Below are 18,391 nucleotides of genomic sequence, written 5' to 3'. Positions count from 1 at the left end.
ATGGCTGTTTGTGGTGTCTAATATTTTTGATTTTGGCTCCTAGCATTCATATTTTCTATTTTGTTTTTGAAATTTACATGTATGTCCTCTGCGTTGGCTTCAAGAGGCATTCTATTGAGACTTGACTGCTCAAATTACTTTTTTCCAGCCTTCCTGAAGTACAGTGCTGATGTGGTAGGCTCATGAACTTTGAGTTCAACACCTAGAGGGAGAAAATACCTTTTTGAGCTAGGCTGATGCAGAGGCTCTAGAGCTCCAAAATGTCATTAGGAAGCAGTGACAGCCTTTCTCATCTGTAATCTGTAGCTGTCAGGGGAGCAGGTTCATCAACAGTTCAGAAGGGAGACTTGGGGACTTGAAGTAAAGTCAGCTTTTTTAGTTAGGAAATTAGTATACAACAGAGATCACCCTTCCATGGCTGCCTCTGTGAAGATGTTGCCAAGAGGTTGGCTTTTGGCACCTCCTCTTCCTCCTAACCCTCCTCTTCCTGTCTTCTTCCAAGCAGACGCAAATTCCAGTGAGCCGGGGAGACTGTACCTTAGGCTTTTCTAGCTTTCTGTTCAGCTACATGTACAGCTGTGTGTGACCTTGGAGTCACAGCGGGAGGAGAGCTCAGAGAAGAGGGACCAGGGGTCTGCTGTGTCCCTGTCCTCTCCTTCAGATCCTGAGCTCAAAGTATGTCCCTCTGCATCCATCCTTTCCTTGGAGGACTCCCTGCCTCTGGTTCTTCTTGTTCACTCAAGCTTCCTGTGTCCTCCACCTCCCAGCTTCCTCCCTCCTGTGATCTGTCTTCTGTGTCCCACCACCACTCCCCTGGGTCTGAGCCTTCTTCCTCTGTGGCTTTCCTAGGAGGTTCCTCAACTGGAGCCTTCCACCACTCTTCATCATCCAGCCAGCCTCTAGCAATAGTGTTGCTTTGGCTGCCTTAGGGCTAATTCTCTGGGGTTCAGGAGTGGGCATATCTCCTCAGCCTTAGCCCACATGACCAGTGGTCAGGGATGATGGGGGTATGCAGTCCAACAGATCTGGAGGGACACCAGGCTGCTTTAAGTCATGGTCTTATACACAGTATGAGGGTGTCAGTTTAGCAAAGCAGACCCGCTCTCATGCTCAGCATTATGTTTTTTATACACCAAATCACCACCTGCACCCACTGAACTGAAGGCTAATGTTGACATGCTGAAGTATAATAAAGCTGTTACTGGTTGTGCATTGGTCTTCCTGTCTGTTTCATTGATATATTGAAGCTGCACAGAAGGTTAGGATCCTCAAATTAGGCCTAGAGGGATGAGCCAGAGTAATAGGCAGCGGTTATGAAAAATGATCAGGCATTCTTAATCAATCATTTAGTGCATGAAATATCATTTTTTTCTACAGGATGATCACTACCCCATTATGCTTATATGTTTACTTACCACACGTACACGCCGTGGTTTCAGCTAGAAAACATTGCTGCCGTTTTATATGCAAAGCAGGAGAAAGACAATTGCTGTCCTTCAACTTCTTAGTTGTACTTCTCCATGTGTACACGTTTCCTACTGTAGTACAGAAGCACAAAGCAATCTTTCCATAGTCTGTGGAAGTAGCTCACTTTTCTGCTGATCTGGGAAGAAAACAGAAATAAAACTGCATTTCTTCTACACTTACTTTGTGATGGAAGCTTTTGTTGGCTCGTGCATGGATGGATAGGGGCTGCTTGGGTACAGTAATGTTTACTGAAGTGATGGTGGCTACAATGGCACCACACCTTTACAGCACATCCCCATAAATAATCATGGGAATGGAATTTTATCCCTCATCAATCCACATTCCCCAGCACCCTGTGTGTGTGTGTCTTTTAAACAAATGGTGAGTACGCAGCCAGCATCTCATGCTTTAGACTTGTACCACATTTACTGCAAGCATCAATTTGGACATTTGCAGCCTCGTATTTGAACACTCCCAGTGAATGATAAGGAACTGCATGCAAGCAAGTGAGCATGCTGGCAGAGAAGGGATGGAGTTGCCCCCCCTGCAATCCACTATAGAAACCTGCCCAGGAACCTCACCAAAATGCTGGAGAGAATGCACCTCCACAGGAACATACCTCCACATGTGGTGGGGATACCCCCAATTCCAACTCTTCTGGACAGCAATCATACAAGAAATATGCAAAATAACTAAACACCCCAGAACTAACCATCTTCCAAGATAATGATGCTTACTCACACCCTAACCAGCTCATAATCCACCTACTCTTAGCAGCCAGAAACATCATAGCCAGACACTGGAGAGACCTGTTAGGAGTAAGCATGGACCAATAGTATGGGAAACTGCCTTATTAGAAAAACTAACCAATAAACTGAAACTGACACAGGGACAAATAGAAGAAGATGCCTTCACCCCAGTATGGTTCCCCTTTATCACGTACACAGCAACAGGAATCCGCTGACAGCATACGAATCGATCTGGCTAACCTGATTTAAAAATACAAACTCACACCCTGCTCACACACAAAACCAAATCTCACTACAGCCAACCAAAGACAACCAACCGCACCCTAAGCCACCCCCAACCTCTCTCACCACCAAGGAAATACAACAAGTGAATAGCAAGAGAATCCATACAGGTAACGCTGACACCCCCCCCCCCCAAGTAGAATAATAGCATAACCACCCAAGCCCACCCACCTGCCATTCCCCCTCCCCTCTTCTGCCCTTTTCCTTCTCCTTCTTCCTAATTGTTTAAACCAGTTCATGAACCAAGAACTTACACATTGACCACTAATAATGAAACATATATTGTAGATATTTTCCCACACTTATTATGCTATTTTTGTGATATACAAATGACACGAGAAAATGTGGTATACTTATTTGTACAACATTATTCTTGTTTATAAAACTCAATAAAATAAAGAAAGAAACCCAGCAGGCTGCCAGAAGAGAGGAGCTCTCTCTTTCACACTAGAAGTCAACTCCACAAGTGCTACAACAAATCAGCAGTATAGAGACTATGTTTTCATTTGTTAAAGAGTGACCACATATATTAAGGTCATTTCCAAACATTTGGTTGTGTTCTAAAACACATGTGCAGAGGCAGCCAGAAATGATTGCAGGCCTGTTTCTTTGTCGCATTTAAATAGGAGGCCTCTGAATGCCTTTGTACTTAACATCTATCCATTCAAGAGAAGAGCATCTGTATTCATGGATCCATTGCTAACCCGTATGAGTATTCTCATAAATGCAAACCAATTAGTTTTAAGTTACTCAGTGATTCTGCATTAATCCTTTTTATGGCTATTATTGCCCACACTACTACTGCTATGTATTATTTGTATTTTATTTTTTTTAAAAAGGGATATACACCACTGCTCAGAACAATAGTCTCACAAAGCCGTTTACAGTGACTTAAATATATCAGTAACAATCAATAAAATAGAACAATAAAACCCCATTGCAATCAGACAAATAAACACGAACAAGACCTTTTCCTCTTTCATTTCTGATGGCAGTTGCCTTCTTGCTGTCTTGCTTTTGTTACCTGTTCATTTATTTACAGACTAACCTATACCAAAGCATTCTTCAGTGGCTAGCTTTACCGCAGCCTGTCTTCATGCTGACAATCATAGGAGCCAACTCCTGGGGGCTGAGGTGCCTTCGCCCCCACCCCAACATTTTTTTCAAGTTGGCACCTGTGCTGACAATGAAGGGACAATAAATTACACCAACTGTCCCCTCCTTTGGGTTCATTATTTGTCTTTGATGTTCTGTATTCCGACCCCTCAGTACCAAATATACATATTTGCTTGCCCCACTTCCGTCCACCCCACAAAAAACCCCACTGACAATTCCTTTATAATAAATTCTTTTTCAGTGGTACCTCGGGTTACATATGCTTCAGGTTACAGACTCCGCTAACCCAGAAATGGTACCTCGGGTTAAGAACTTTGCTTCAGAATGAGAACAGAAATTGTTCAGCGGCGGCGCAGTGGCAGCAGGAGGCCCCATTAGCTAAAGTGGTGCTTCAGGTTAAGAACAGTTTCAGGTTAAGAACAGACCACCGGAACGAATTAAGTTCTTAACCCGAGGTACCACCGTATAAGAAATTTCATATTCATCCCTCAGTGGAAAATGCACGTAAGTGGGAAATGGTATGTATGTATTTCATTTCTATCCTCTTTGGGGAATCTTTATCTGTGGGAAATGGTTATGCTAGCATTCCCCATTGATGTCCCTGGGGTAGAAGAGGGCATCCCATCCCATGACAGAGGCATGGGATTTCTATCCCAATCAATGAAATACTTAACTCTGCTCATGAAGAAAGCATTACTCTTCCCCAGGGTTCTTTCATTATAGAAGCCCTCTCTCCACACCCATCCTCATAAATGATCGGAATTTTGCTAGTTATGAAGTAATTGAACAAATACATAATCATGCTACTTTGTCACATTAATATTTAATTGATCAAACTTCTAACAAACGGTTGCTGCTAATGATGACAATTAGAGTTAATGAGAAAATTTCGAGACATGTTTTTGTGCAAGTTGATACACAGCTTTCCCCATGCATTAGTGACCTTTTGGAAATTAGAATACAGTGAAAAATCCACCTGCCTAAATTCTTGGGTTGGCACACATAGCATGTGGTCCTTTGTGGCCTCAAACATGTGGCTTGGATCTTAAAGTCCTGGCTTCAAATGTTGGCTTTTGCAGGAAGCCTCACTGGATTGCATGGGCAAATCATTGCCTCATTTCTTTATTGCTAGCATTGGTATAATAGTAGCCTTCATTGCAGCAAAAGAAAGGTTAAACTGTAAAAGTACTATAGAAATAATAATAATAATAATAATAATAATAATAATGATGTCACTAATACAAGTCTACGATTGGTCAGCTATGCTATTTTGATAGCATTATATTAACATTGGGCTATAGAAGGGGGCAAAATTAAAGGTCGTGTTAATATAGGATAACTTATCCCAAAATTTATCAGAACTAACCGTTCTGGTGTTCTTTTGCTCGCTTGCATTCTTCTCCAATAAGTCAGAAGGTGTATTACATCTTTAAAGCATGCAGATGTTGATTTGGTAGGTTAAATATGAACATCCTAATATAATAGGTTAAAAAAAAATCTGCCATGACTATATGTGGGGACTTGTCAATTCCTGACACTATGTTGTTTTGGTTTTGCCAAATATCCTTTAGAGGTGCACAGCACACTTTCTGCTCTGGTCTTCTGTCTTCTATTCATATGCTTTCAGTCAGGCTTGTGGTGCACTGTGAGAACCTACAACTGTGGTGAGGAACCTATGGCTCTCCATGGGTTGTTATTGTTTAGTCGTTCAGTCATGTTCGACTCTTTGTAACCCCATGGACCAAAGCACGCCAGGCACTCCTGTCTTCCACTGGCTCCCGCACTTTGGTCAAACTCATGCTGGTAGCTTCAAGAACACTGTCCAACCATCTCGTCCTCTGTTGTCCCCTTCTCCTTGTGCCCTCCATCTTTCCCAACATCAGGGTCTTTTCAGGGAGTCTTCTTTCATGAGGTGGCCAATGTATTGGAGCCTCAGCTTCAGGATCTGTCCTTCAGTGAGCACTCAGGGCTGATTTCCTTCAGAATGGATAGGTTTGATCTTCTTGCAGTCCATGGGACTCTCAAGAGTCTCCTCCAGCACCATAATTCAAAAGCATCAGTTATTCGGCGATCAGCCTTCTTTATGGTCCAGCTCTTACTTCCATACATCGCTACTGGGAAAACCATAGATTTTCTCCATGGCGGATGATAACTCCCTTCATCCCTGGCTCTCTTGGCTATGTTGGCTGGGTGCTGATGATGGAAGATGGAGTCTAACAACCCCTGGAAGGTTACAGGTCTACAACAACTCCCAAGCTGTCTCCAGCTTTTGCAGCCCTCATCCTCAGGCTACATAACCTCTAGAAAATTCATAACTGAAGATACCATTTTGTGCTGTTTGTTGCCCAATAGTGAAGATTAGACAGACATTCTTGCAGATAGGAGCAAGAAGATAAAAAGAGTAATAGACCCCCAACTCTTTCCTGTGATTTTGTTGCTAAGTGTGGCAAAGGCTGGGAGTACAAAGACCTGAATTAATTCCACTTTATTCACAGCAAATTCTCAGGAGTGATTAAAGCTGAACTGGGATTCCTGATAGACGTGGCATGTTTGTGGAGCGAATTTTACCTACTGTAGCTGCATGTCCTCCAAACGCAGGCGGGTGAAAGCCTGTGGGGCTGTTAAGTGGAAGCTTCACCTGCCTGTCTGTATTGCAAGATCGCTATAGCAACCAGAGATAAATCAAGAAAATAGCCTCTTTTGTAAGTTGGTTAATAGGCACAACATGCTTCTTTAGAAAATCCAACTATTCTTTCAATAGACTTTGATTGAAAGTCAGCCTTTTCTACAGACACATTCACATTCACATCTAGTAGCAGCTTGTATGGCTGTCCAAGGCCTAATTTATTACCCTTTAAAGATCGCGCAAAGAAAAAATGGTTCTCAGAAAATGTTTACATTCAGAGGCATAAGCACAGTGCCACAATAGAACATCCTTTTGTTCTCTATGCAGAATATTAATCTTTGAGCGGCTGCTCATTTCACCCATTCCCATCCTCCCCACCTCTCCTTTTATTTGGCTAGCTATATTCCTGCCTTGTTATTGAATTCTTGGCCGTTCTAGGAGTTTGTTAGTGATGACAGGCAAGCAGATTTCTCTTGTATTGGATTTTCCCCCTTCTCAGAAAGCTTGGCAAGTTGATGCATTTCTCGAGCTTTTAAAACTTGTTTGAGCTAAGGGTCGCCTGGCATTCCATTGGTGTGGGGTTTTGCTTAGGGGCAAACCAGAGGCGTTGGCAGCAGGAGAGTGAATTTACACATTTGCGGTTGGGATTTATCTCTGGGTGCTTTCCTATAAAACAAGTGCACTCATGGCATCAGAGTTTGACTTGGGAGATAGCTGCCTTTGTGGGACAGGGGTGGGAATAGACTGTGGGAGAGGGGTCTGAATGGACCGTTTTTGCTGTTCAAAACAGCTCCCCGTCCCCCTCTTTCTGAGACGGGGGTGGATTGGTGCTTAAAAACCCATAACTGCTGCCATCAAACCCAACCTACGGCACCCGCAGACCGTCAGCATTTTAGGGGAATGATTTAAGGGCATACCCGGAAATTTAGTCTTGTGCCATTAAAGTGCTGTGCTGCCCCAGTGCAACAAATCTACTTTAAAAAGTTAGAAAAGCTGAAGGTAAATGCATGGTAAAATATGGAATGAACTAACGATTAAGGGGAAGACATAGTCATTGTCATATAATCTCCCTGCAAAAAATTCAGAATGAATGCTCCAACAAAGACCAGATATAATCCATTAATACTTTTTTTATCAGAAAATTCGTTGTTGTTTTTTTAAAAAAAGCACCCCACCTTACAACTTCTTTCGATTACAGTCAAGAGCAAGGATATTTGTGATTGACATGCAATTTTCAGTTCCTTTCAAACCTCCAATGGGGGAACAGGTTCCTTCATTTTATCGAATCATCAAAAAAGCCAGAATTTGAAGGGAGTGAGGGGGTGCACGCGTGTAGGAATGTAATGAAGGCAGCCCCAGGCCCTTTGATGTAAGGATGAGAGTTAGAGATCATTGATTGAAAGAGAAGATTTCCCTCAAAGGCACTGGGAAACACTCAGCATCTCTGTTGCTTTCTCACATGGGACAAAGGTGAGGTCAAAAAAGAAAAAAAAGAAAAAATATTGAACGTTTGTTATTACAACAATTATCGACCTTTGCTGGTTGAGATCAGAAGTTAAAGTAAAGTAGAAACTGTATTACTACAGAGAAAGCCAAACATATAGCAAACTGCAAGAAAAAAATATTAAGCTCTGCCCAGATAAGAAGACCATTTGCACAGGAGGCCATAAAGAGCCCATCTACTCCATCACCCTCTTTCAAAGAGCAGTGAGTCAGTCATATGCTTCTGGGAAACCCACAAGCAGGGCATGAGAAAGGATTGTAGCTTAGTGGCAGCTGTTGGTGACTTGTGCAAGTTGGTGGTTCATCAAACCTCGACTAGTGATGTATCTGCAGAGTATGAGGAGCTGCAGTAGAGTCTTCAGAGATTTCCTGCTCTTAGAACAACAGCTTCTTCCAGAGTCCCCAGTTAAAGGAAAAACTCTTCTCCCACACAGTTCAAAGTAACAAAGTGCTTATTGTCTCCAAAGCTAAACACTACTATCTACTATATACAGTTATTTGGGTCTTAGAAGGAAAGATACATATGCAAAGAGAGATTTATTAGCACCATCACCATGCTAGCTAACACTGCTGTGTTAAACCCACAGCCTCTTCCCTTGGCTCTGACAGATTCAGAATCAGGCCCTGACAGCAAACAGGGCAGCATCAGGACATAGACATGAACATAATGCTATACCCATCTCGACATGTAGGCATATCTCCCGAACCAATAGAATAGGGAATGACTTAGCAGGTCGTACACTTGATCGCGCTGTTTTTGCTACGGTAACCCCTGTGCACCTGGTACCCTTATCTCAGAACATCCAGGCATGGGGGTTGTGCTCCTCAAGACATGTGACCGAGCACTGTGGAATTTGACCCATTGTTCCCATTACACCAACAGTAGAGCACCTGCCAGGTTCCATCCCCAGCATCTCTAGGTTGGGGGGGGGGGAAACGATGACTCCTTTCTGAAACCCTGGAAAGCCACTGCCAGCTACATTATTGAGCCAGATGGACCAGTTGTCTGACTCAGTATATAAGGTAGCTTCCTGGGTTCCTAGTTTATCCACTGTTTGTCCAACAGGCATTCAGAGTATGGCAAGATGAATCAGTCTCTTTTTGTTCCCTGCTGGTTTCACATATCTTCAATCATAAGTCTACTTTCCCCCATTTTGTTGGGGGTGGGCATGGAGACAGCAGAAAAACCCAATATTTAAATTGTGTGCATTTCCCTCTAAAGTATGCTTTTTCATGATAGATAGATGCACTCTGATCTGTGCATTAGTTGGTAACGGGCAAATCTGGTTGATTCTCTTAAACGTGAGGATTGAACCCTTATATCGAAGAAACACTCTCACACAAATATTCACGAAATACCAGTTTTATTACAAAGAAAAGCACAGAGAGACTGCATGCGCATTAACTAATGTGAATTTAACCGTACAGGAGATATTAGAATCATAGAGTTGTAGAGCTGGAAGGGATCATGAGGATCATCTAGTCCAACCACTTGGAGTGCAGGAATCTTTTTGCCCAACGTGGGGCTCAAACCCATAACCCTGAGATTAAGAGTCTCGTGCTCTACCGACTGAGCTATCCCATATGCGGGGTTGCACTTAGAGCTAATGCATTCACATACACTTAACTCTTAGAGAAGGAGAAGCCCTACTCTACAAGCAGAGAGAATGTGGTTTGAGCATAACCTTTTGTCACGAAAACCCAGTAAGAGACCGATAGGAGCAAAGTTTTACCTGTCTTAACTCTTGATGGAGCAATGGAAGACAAATACAGGACTGGTCTTTGACAGTAACGTGGAGGGCCAAGAAAATTGTTGGGTGGGGGATTGTGGGAGAGTATAATTCCATTTCCCCCCCCCAACCCCCCTGCTTTTACTGCTGAACAAACCGTTGCTGGCTGGGTTCAACATCACACATGCAACGAGAAAGAGATCTTAAGGCACCTCTTTTTCATTTGTACATTTATTGCATCAAAAGAGTGATTTTCGCTACTCCCCCGCCCCCTTATCCATTCTGGTCTCACATATGGGATTAATTATACAAGACAAATGGTTCCATGAAAATTCGCTTCTTTCTGTGAGATTGTTTTCTTATTATTTCCACTTTTCAGATGCTTGTTTGAATGACTGATGAACTTGATTGCTTCCAATGTTTGATAGGCAAATAATCCACTCGGGTCCGTGTGTGTGTGTGTGTGTGTGTGCCTATGTGTGTGAGAGAGGGAACATTCATTTTTAATTTACTCTGTTTACTTTGAGAGATTGCCAAGAAGTGATTCACATATTCCAGTACAGAGGGTTTTACTTTTGTGCTGTGGGACAAAAGATTGTTGCACATATACTGTTACCTAAAAGGAAGCTGAATGTTATTTATTTGTGGCGATACAAGAACACTATCCATGTTGTATAACCACTTGTGTTCTACTTTAAAGATCTACCACATCTTTTATTCTCTAGTTACCTAAGAGCAAGCTGAATATTGCTTATTTGTGTGGATAGAAGAACACTATCATTGTTATGCAACCAACCTTGTTCTGTTCTACCAAATTGTTCCTGGATAGCTTGCAAAGAGGGGGGCAAACATTTTGCTATTTAATGGCAATGAATCATCGCACAGCATCCTTATGCCACTTCCATGTATCCATTGTTCAGCATTGTATAATATAGTTTTAATCTATCTTCTGCTGGTGACATTTTTCCTTTTAGATAAATAATTTCCTCAGGGACAGATACATGAAACCTTCTTATGCGGCCCCACTCAGTCTCAGAGGCACTTGTAGCTTGATCCATAACCTAATTAAACTCAAATAATTGGAGGCAAACTTTTCTAGTGGGAACATGCCAGGGCTCATGTATACTTTGTGCTATGGAATAAGTAAATGCATAAATAAATACAAATCCTATAGCCCCATATTCTGTGCTGAGCAAGGCTGAATTCTGCAATACGTTGTGTTTATATATTGGCTTATTGTGTATAATTATTATTTTGCTTTAGCTGGTTTTGGAGAAGCGCAAAGGGGCATCAAACAAAGCTTAGCCTTTTGACAGCTGGAATCCTGTTCAGCTCCAGCTTTGGTTTCTCTGATTCAGGTATAGCCCACACACTGATTGCATTTAGATATAATGATAAACTGATTGCACTTAGATATAATGATAAACTCTGTTTTATCACTGGAGGCAGAAATGCTTCCAGTTGCTGGAAAACATTGGAGGAAACTGACCTCTGTTGCTCACATCCTGCTTGCAGGTTTCCCACAGGTATCTGGTTGGCCACAGTGAGAACATAGTGCTGTACTAAATGGACCATTGCTTTTGTTTTAACCACAGTTTAGCATTATGCCCAAATCCCCATTGATGGCTAATCTTAACTGTGGTTTATTGAAACAAGCCAATTTCATACAACATAGTTTAACGTTGGCTTTTTTCCAGCAAGGCACAGTTTGTCTGGGGTTAGGCATAACACTAAATTGTGGTTGTTACAAACAGAAGCAAAAACTCATAATCTCCTCCTTGTGGCCACATCAGAGTACAGGGTGGGGTGCATGCATGAGCTTGAGGTTTGCCCATTAGCATAACATTAATAGCGCAAAAAAATTCATGGAGCATATTGCTGATAGTTGAATGACACGGGAGTCAAATATGTGGCAAAGGAGGAAAAGGTGATTGCAGAAAAGCTGATTGAATTGTTTGCATCTGTCTTTTAATGCCAGAAGATGTTGGGCAGTTCCCTAAACTAGCTTTCTCAGGAATGGGGAGCCAAGTTAAGAGATGAAGTCTTAGGCCTTATTAACAAATTTAAATGAACAAATCACTAGGTCCAGATGGCATCCCTCCAAGTGCAAATGTGAAAGTGCTTATCTTTTAACAAAAAAATTGAGATCAGCCCCCATAGATGAGTACTGGAAATTGAGCTTCTCCCCAAAAAATAGGTATCTAGAGATAATCAGGGAAACAACAGGCCAGTTAGTTTAACATCTGTTGCAGGAAAACTGGCAAAAACGTTATTAAATGTAGACTTACCAAGCATATAGAAGACCTTACCATATCAGAGAGCAAGCTGTGGCTTTCAATAGCATTACTCCTGTCCACTAGCCTTTTAGAGTTCTGTGAGAGTGTCAACAAGGAAAAGAATGGATGTGGTCCAGTTAACATGTATAGGTTTGCACTGTAGATGAGCACTGAAATAACGGGCTTCAGATATCATTATATTCTGCTTTTGAGGTAAGGTTCTTGTACGTCAGGGGTTGGAAACCTGTGGCCCTCCAGATGTTGCTAAACCCTAACTCTTACTATCCTGGTCATGCAGCGTAGGACTAATGGGAGTTAGTCCCATTGCTGCTGTTAGTTATTCCTCCAGACAAATCCATATTCTGCACTTTGGGATTTCAATATTTCAGTTACTCCAGGACTCCCTCCCTCGCGATAATGTTGTAGCTTCTTGTCAAATAATTATCGTAGTCATATATTTAGATTAGAAGAAAATGTAAACATGTATTATTCTTACGAACAAATGTGTGAAAACTGGGACATTGCTTATTTTAGCTGAATTACGTCAAATGCTTTGTGTTGGGTTGGATAGGTAGGTTTGTTATCCCCCCTCCCCAATACCTACATAAGACAGCTGGAGCCATTCAGAATGTTTGTACTTGGGAAGTGGACAAATCTGCGATTAATGCAATCCTGTTTATTTGACTGATATTGTGTATATTTAATGAAATATTGTTGCTGTTTCTTGAACATTTTAAAAACAAGTACGTCTAGGAAATATGAGAAGTAGAAAAAAAATAATTTTTAATATATTCCTTTAAATAAAATGACTACAGTGAGGGTAGTTGAGTGTAGGACCAGGAAGTGCCCTCCAGATGTTTTGTATTAGAACTTCTATCATATCTGATAATTGACCATGATGAAAATTGAAGTCTAAAATATCTGAAGAACCCTACATCAGCTACCCTTGCAATGGAAAATGGAAACTAGAGGTTGTAGCCAACGAAACCCTACTTAGAGTAGACCCATTGAAATATGTGGGCCTAACTGAACCATGCCCATTAATTTCAGTGGGTCGAAAACTAGCATTAGGTAGGAATAGCTCTGTGTAAAATATTTATTAGCAATGTATTAAGTCCATGTATTTTAATTTCTTGCCATATACAATCATACCTTGGAAGTCGAACGGAATCCGTTCCGGAAGTCCGTTCGACTTCCAAAAGTTCGGAAATCAAAGCACGACTTCTGATTGGCTGCAGGAGCTTCCTGCAGCCAATCAGAATCTGTGGAAGCCCTGTTGGACTTTCGGCTTCCAAAAATAGTTCGCAAACCGGAACAGTCACTTCTGGGTTTGTGATGTTAAGAAGCCAAAACATTTGAGAACAAAGCTGTTCGAAAACCAAGGTACAGCTGTATATCTCTATCTATATTGATATTTCTATCTTTGAATTACTCCAGACATGATAGCAGAGGTGTTGAATTTTATCCATCAAGAAATTTAAGAAATCTGCATAGCTTGGGCATTAAGACCCTTTGGTAACCCTAGTCATAAAGACTTCACTTTGGATCCTTACGCACATCTGGTAGCCAAGCTGTTTGGCTGCTTTGCATTAACACCCTGGGCAAAGCAGTTAGGAAGAGTGAATCTGTGTTCTCCGTGCCCTCATGTCACACTTAAACAGCATTACACTTCGAAAATAAGCCTCCCACCCCACCAAGTGTTGTGCGAGTAGTTTATGTTAGGAAAAGGAATGCTAACTGGCCCAAGAGGCCAGAATAGAGGAATCTAAGCAACAACCTGACAGCTAAGCAGCCTTGCAGGACAGGATCCCTGGAGCTTGGGCTGCAGGACTCATGTTTCCACTGTTGTCGTAGTGTCTGGATTTGCCCTGGGTGAGAAACGGGCTTGTTGACTCTGCAGCATGGGAAAGCGCCTATCACAGATTGACTGCAGAGATGGCTTAGCCAGCCGTTCCCCGTCTCCAGCCTTCCCAAGTGTTATGAAAAGAGTTGTTTTAAAATGTTTGGCTTGGCCCCTCTGCCACACAATAAATTGTTATCTGAAACAATAGAGAACAAAGGAGGGGGGGAAAGTCATAAATACATATCAGGAAATGCAAAGCCCCATTTTGGTGCGTGGAGCCGCAAGGGCATTGGGTTTCATTGACTCGAGTCTCTGTGGAAAGCAGTCTGCCCCACAGGAAGGCCCTGCATTCCTGTCCTTTCCGTGAACTTGCCTGAAAGGAATACAGGAGTTATTGGGTAATCAAGGCTTGTCAGCACCTTGGTTATGCAGCATGGTTCAATCCGATAATGTGAATGGAACCAGTAATAGCGCTGATGAAAAGCACGCTGGTTTGAAAAGGGCCTTGAATGATTTTTTTGTTCATTTTCTGTTTACATGTAATGTGTTATTGATGTCATTACCTTTATAACACAGCTGCTTGTTTCATAGAAAAACTGGGAATTAGTCACTATTTTTTTTAAGAGAGAGAGGGAGAGGAAAGAGAGAGAGGGAATGAGAAGCGGGATGGGGTGGGGGTGGGAGAAAGAAAGAAAGAAAGAAAGAAAGAAAGAAAGAAAGAAAGAAAGAAAGAAAGAAAGAAAGAAAGAAACCCTGTTACGTGAAGAAAATTGCATTCGAATGCCGCAACTGAAACATATTGATTTTCTGGCACAGACTTTTTAGATTAAAAATGCCAATGCTAAATCCTTTCATGACCTATGGTTCATATGAAGTTCACGTGTCATTTACTATTATTCTGGAAAAAAGCGGAATCTTTAATGAAAACATGGTTGGGAGGAAAGTCTTGACTTGCTAGCATTTGCATGCCATTGTCATAATGCAGGGCTGAGGGCTGAATGAGCTGCTGCTGCTGCATCTCAAAATACTTTGTTTTAAAATGCAGCCCATTCGTCTTTTTTTTAATTGCTTGTGTGTCTTTCTTTTATTTCCCGCTTGATCTTTAGACCTCTTAATTTTTCTCACTTCATTCAGCCCTTGTTCATTGATTTCATTAAACAGGGAGGAACACACTGTCCCCCTTTGCTTACACCAAGTTGGTAACTCTGGATTTCATTTTATGTATAATTTTGATCTGTGGCACAGAAGAAGATCTCACATTTGTAGAGATGCTTGGTGTCGTATCAGACGCTCTATCATTATTTTCGGCAACTTACATACCAGTTTGTTGTTTCTTTTTAAAGCCCACTAGAATGTTTGGTGTGTATGTGTGGGAGAGCAAATCCTGTTCTTGTAAAGGCCTAGGAAAGCCAATTGGATGTTTACTATCTTCAGATGGTCCATATGTGTGTGTATGTGCACATAGGTCTTCAACTCATATGAAAAGCGCCCTGTAGTCCTGGGGTGTTCCAGTATGCATAAAGATCTCTGTACAAGCAAATACAGTGGTACATTGGTTCTCAAACCCCTTGGTATTCAAACAACTTGGAACCCAAACACTGCAAACCCAGAAGTAAGTGTTCCGGTTTGCGAACTTTTTTCGGAAGCTGAACGTGCTCCGTTTTGAGTGCCACACTTCTGTTTTGAGTGTTACGCTAACAATTTGAGTGTTATGCTTCCGATTTGAGTGCCACACTTCCATTTTGAGTGTTGCACCGAGGTCTGTCTGTTTTTGCTATTTATTTTGCGTTTTTGTTTTTGCAGCTCTGGTTTTGTGGTTGTGTGGAACCCAGTTCAGCTACTGATTGATTGATTGATTGATTGATTGATTGTGTGACTGCAGCACATGGTTTATTGCTTTCGTTTTATGGATCAATGGTCTCTAGATAGTAAAATTCATGTTAAATTGCTGTTTTAGGGGTTGTTTTTAAAAGTCTGGAATGGAATGATTCGTTTTGCATTACTTTCTGTGGGAAAACGCGCCTTGGTTTTGGAACGCTTTGGTTTTGGAACGGACTTCCAGAACGGATTAAGTTTGAGAACCAAGGTATCACTGTATTCAAAAGAATCCCTTTTAGCTTAAACTGGCGAGAGGGTACCCATGTGCTGGGCATACCCACCAAACCACAAACTTTCCATATTAACCAGAGAGATGGGAAAGATTCCCAGTGTTGCACCACAGAAGAATCCAACACAGCAGTTGAGCCAGCAGAAACTTGTTGTGTTGTGCAACAGAATGCACAATCTAGTGTGCAACCAAGCTGCCAGCAACCTGCTTCTGCATTCTCTTTCACAACAACATTTCCTGGGCATGAAACATTTTGCCAGTGGTACAAGTATACATGTTAAATTGCTGTTTTAGGGGTTGTTTTTAAAAGTCCGGAACGGATTAATCTATTTTGCATTACTTTCTATGGGAAAGCGCGCCTTGGTTTTGGAATGCTTTGGTTTTGGAATGGACTTCCAGAACAGATTAAGTTTGAGAACCAAGGTACCACTGTACGCATATATTCTATCTTCTATGATTAGGGGATCCCCTGCATGTGTGCATTGGGACCCTCATCTGCATACACATTATGGAAGTTTGTCTTCAGTTAAAGCTTTAGTGGCTAAGATCAACTGCTTGCTTCATATTATGTCTCCAGGAGTGAGCTGTATCACATTTTGCTGTGTTATCATAGTCATATGCAGTGACTCTGAAATCAGATATCTAAAAGTTGGTTATCCAAATGTCCAGATTAGCCTAATTAACAGCGTATGTAATTACACGGCTTCAGAAGAGAGTAACACATCTGAAAACAGTAATGCTCAAGTATCTGAACTTTTGCTTATGCAAATAAAACATAAAATTGCCTTCTAGCTTTGGATTACAGCTATCAGAAAATTTTGTAAGTGTTTGAACCATTTTAGCTAAAAGTTGATATTCCTGATTTCCACGTTTCATATCTCTGGGTTTAAACTGGTTTCGGGTACTTTATTTATTTTTTTTAAAAAAAGAAATGCTTTAAGTATAGGAGAATTCGTCTATTTCTGATATTTTTGCATATTTTTACCCAAAATTCTGTTCCATTTCCACATTAATCTGCATTAAAAATTTTTTTTAACATGAATGTACTTAAATCTGTTTTTCTCTAAAAATGGATATTTAAATGTAGGTTTTGTCCCAGAGCATGTACTTTAAAGAGACATAGTTTGATACATATATCCAAACTGTCTAGAACTGTTATACCAAATATTTTCATGAGCAGTCAACTAGTTTGCAAGGGGTTATTATTATTTTGTTGTTGTTTCAACATTCTAAACATTTTTCCTCTTTTGACAGGGGTTTTATGAATGCTCTTGCCCTCCAGTCAAATATTGGTTTCTGAGCATTCTTCCAGTGCTCACATTTCTGAAGTTAAGCCTAGGAATTCTATATTGATAAGACTGCAGCCTGGAGTCGATAAAATGAATGTGATGTCAAATATGCTACATTATCTTCCCAATATAAGTGGGTAATATGCCAATAAGGAAAGATAGGATGATGAGGCAATGCCTTTTTAAACTGAGAAAGGAAAATTTCTAGCATAATCCTTTTACTTTCTTTTAAGTCGGATCAATTTTCACTTTGCTCAGATTGCTAATTGCTCTTTAAACCAAATAGATGACGTTTTGCTCAATTACCATAAAATAAATATGGAGATCTTCCAAACTGAATTTAATTTGTTATTTTATCTTCACCCTGGCCCGATGCTGAAAAGTCACTGCCAATACTCCCATAGGATATAGGCCAGGGACAAGTAAAATGAGTCAGAAGGTCAAATAAATTCTTGTAAATATGGATGGAGACTGTTTTCAGAAAGTCTCTCAAATATACTCAGAGTCAAGAGTGGATTTCATGCTCTTTATTCAGCTCATAGTGGTGAGGAGGAATAAAAGTCCCCTCAAAGTATCTGCTTTATATACATTATTTACACAATGGGCTGCAAGTGATTGGCTGATTCCGGAATTCTCCTGTAGGGCAATCAGGTTGTGGATTCACTTCCATCTGGAGCCGGATTGGGTGGCTCCTGCAGATTAATCAGACTGCTGCATTGTTCTAGGACCAATCAGACTGCTGCATTCTGGATCCTATTGTTCTAGGACCAATCAGACTGCTGCATTCTGGATCCTATTGTTCTAGGACCAATCAGACTGCTGCATTTTGGATCCTATTCAACTCAGTACATATCAGTCTCTTATCCACCTCACACGCTGTTTACCTCAACATCGTATATCCTATTGAAACGTAGACAGGAGAATTGACGTGGATGATACTCCTGAGTGATACTAACCAATGATCAATGGACTGTGTCATCGGTTTTCGTTGTTGAGAGATCTGACTCCTCCTTGCTTCCCACCCAGCTGTTCTCTTGTTCCACAACAGAGAGACAGCATGGCACACTAAGCAAAAACAACCAAAGCCAGAATATGGAAGCAGAGGGCGGGATTTAATAGAGACCTCCCAAAACCTGGAACAGGCACTGGCCAATGGTTTTCAAAGTGTGAAACAGGTTTCCCTAAAGCAGTGTGAGCAGTTGTTAGGACAACCCAAGTTCCTTTCCAAGCTCCATTCCATGGACAGGTTTTGATGCAGCTTGAATGTACTATTTGCATTATCAGGAGATAGGTGCAGACTACTGGTTTGCCGAGCCCAGTGTTGCTTACTCTGACTTGGCAGCAGCTATCCAGGATTTTTCCTTTCATCTGTTTCCAAAAGATTGAACCTGCTCCCCACTATG

The 18,391-nt window shown here is 41.3% G+C and overlaps 1 protein-coding gene and 1 long non-coding RNA gene across 7 annotated transcripts in view; one reads left to right on the top strand and one right to left on the bottom strand.

The window, feature by feature from the left end:
- RARB (retinoic acid receptor beta) overlaps nt 1-18,391 on the top strand; it is a 353,150-nt gene that overhangs the window by 187,115 nt on the left and 147,644 nt on the right. The window lies entirely within an intron of this gene.
- On the bottom strand, nt 687-8,508 carry LOC309353891. The gene is made up of 3 exons (XR_014162121.1): nt 8,420-8,508; nt 1,416-1,603; nt 687-1,279 (listed from the first exon to the last, which is right to left on the bottom strand). It is a non-coding gene; the product is annotated as an uncharacterized lncRNA (long non-coding RNA).

Source organism: Podarcis melisellensis, assembly GCF_964234715.1.
Source record: "Podarcis melisellensis genome assembly, chromosome: 12".
NCBI lineage: Eukaryota > Metazoa > Chordata > Lepidosauria > Squamata > Lacertidae > Podarcis > Podarcis melisellensis.
This window is presented reverse-complemented; position numbering and strand designations above follow the sequence as displayed.